A 2,597-nucleotide genomic window follows, 5' to 3' on the forward strand; every position below is an offset into this window, starting at 1 on the left:
GTTTAATTACAGCTACTTTAAAGTACTGTGGTACATAGCCTGTTGATAAAGATAGATTGATCATATCTAGTATAGAAGTGCTGACTAAGGGTAAAACATCTTTAAGCAACCTAGTCGGGATGGGGTCTAAGAGGCAGGTTGATGGTTTAGATGAAGAAATTATTGAAGTTAGTTGGTAAAGATTGAGGGAAGCAAAACAGTCTAAATATATATCTGGTTCTACAGCTGTTTCTAAGGTTCCTGAGTTTAGAGATAAATCGGTGCCAGTTGAGGGCAGGTCATAGTGAATTTTGTTTCTAATAGTTAGAATTTTGTCATTAAAGAAGCTCATGAAGTCGTAACTGAGAGCTATGGGAATACTTGGCTCAATAGAGCTGTGACTCTCTGTCAGCCTGGCTACAGTACTGAAAAGAAACCTGGAGTTGTTCCCGTTTTCCTCTATTAATGATGAGTAGTATGCTGCTCTGGCATTACGGAGGGCCTTCCTATAAGTTTTGAGACTATCTTGCCAAATTATACGAGAATTTTCAGAGCATCAAACCGATAAACATAGTTGTGAGCTAGCTAACCAATTTATCATATACAGTATTTTACTTAGAACTTAGGTAGCCTATGTCTCTCTGTGTCTGATGGTCGGTTTGTCTTTCTACTTTAGTTAGCTAAGTTAACTAAGTTGTAGTTAGCCAGGTGTAGTTGGCTAACATAGTTATTGCAGAAAGTTAGCTAACACAGAGGGACTTCATTTTATTTTTTAGTTTCCTCCTCTTGGTTTAGTGTGCTGTACATTTTAATTATGGCATCTGTGCGTGTGGTGTTGGAGGACAGATGACACGGACATAGTGACGGCTGCGTTGGCGGAGGAAATGGTATCAGAAGTCTGAAGCTGAGGAGCGATGCGATTTGCTGAAACGATGAGTTGTGCACTCAAAGGATTTATTCACACTAGCGAACTAACGTTAGTTGACTAAGTAAAAACGTTTATAAATTAACATGTGTTGTCTGTGTGCAAGTGAGTATTACATCCAAATATTAATTTCAATTCGTGGGGCAGGTTTGAATCCAGCCATGGGTTTCTCTGTGTGGATATGTGATATTTCTAAATGTGTACTGAGTTTTGTAGATATGTAAGATAATTAGTTTTATAAAAGGGAGCACTCATGGCTTTGGCCAAGCAACAGGCAACAAAGTGACAACAGCAGCTGCACAATTATAGGTCGTAGCTACTCTGATGATGAAAACTTATATACTGTATCAAAACGTTTGGTAAATTTTCAATAAAGAGCATTGGCACCACAAGTGTGTGGCTTCTCTGCTTGTTTTTGTCAACTATTAGCTCATTAATATGGAGGTCCTGAGCACTGAAACTTAATGTAGCCAGGTGAACCAGGGGTACAGAGTTAAATAGTGTTATGTGGGTTATAATGTTATGTAGTTCCTGGTGAGATTACTGCAGCGATAACTGTCCTCTGTATTTAATGGCACTATCGCTTTAAGAGTTCTACATGGGACGGCTCGCGCGAGAGGGTAGAGTTTCTGACGGGACACGGGGAAAAATGGAAGTGTTTGGTCCCGCGATGTAGAGAAAAGGCAAGGGATGTACTTTGGTTTATCGATTCGGAGGATATCTCCATAACCCATGGTAAAGTACAGTAATAATCCTTAAGATTGGCAGACGAAAGAGTTAACTAACTCGCGGACCAAGGTAGATGCATGAAGACCTAGGTGTCCCAGCTGATTCCCGACGATTGATAGCCAAGTGAGTGTGTGTGTGTATCTTCGCCACGAGGGGAAGAGACTCTGACCAACGGCGAAAGCGTGAGTGACAATGAAGTGTATTAACAAACAAAATCACATTATATTGGTGTATACTGAAGCTGTAAATGTTTGTTTCATATGTTTCCACTGACTTAGAGGGGAGATACACGTGTGGAGTTCTTGGGGTGTGTGTGTGGGCGTGTCCTGAGGACGCACACTGCACAATAGAACAGTGAGTTACTGATTTCATTCATAAAATGTTAATTCTGAGTTGTTGTACAAAGTGTTGGGCAAATTGTATTCTGTGAATGCATGTATTTTATGTTTTATGATAAATTTAAATATTTCACCTTGAGTTTATACACTCAAATACATTCACTTAGCCACATAATGCATTATTTATAATTGTTTTTTATTTTTCTCTGTTTAGAAAGGCCACTACTGTTGTCTAGTCTACAGTGGTGTTATCTAACCTAGATGTCTAGATTTTGATGTTGTACAGCTTTTGGCTGTTTTATATATTTGGTTTTTGAGAATTTAGGTTCCTGTCTAGAAAGAAGTAATTGAAGTCTACCAGAGTGAGTGTGAACTAGTTTATGGCAGCTGTTTACATATTGTGGTATGGTTAAGGGGTACTACAGAGTACTGTTAAGTCACATAGTTGAGATCAGACGCAATAGGCAAGGGACAAGTAAGAAAGTTATTCCTGTGTTTTGTATAACCACCAACTGACTTAGCCCCTCAACTTTACATTATTAATGCTGTTCTCATTGGAGTCCAGTCGGGGAATAAAAACCCATAAAATTTATTGTGTTTGGCCTCATCATTTCTGGCCTGGCCAC

Source organism: Micropterus dolomieu, linkage group LG11 (assembly GCF_021292245.1).
Source record: "Micropterus dolomieu isolate WLL.071019.BEF.003 ecotype Adirondacks linkage group LG11, ASM2129224v1, whole genome shotgun sequence".
In the NCBI taxonomy this organism is placed as follows: Eukaryota; Metazoa; Chordata; class Actinopteri; order Centrarchiformes; family Centrarchidae; genus Micropterus; species Micropterus dolomieu.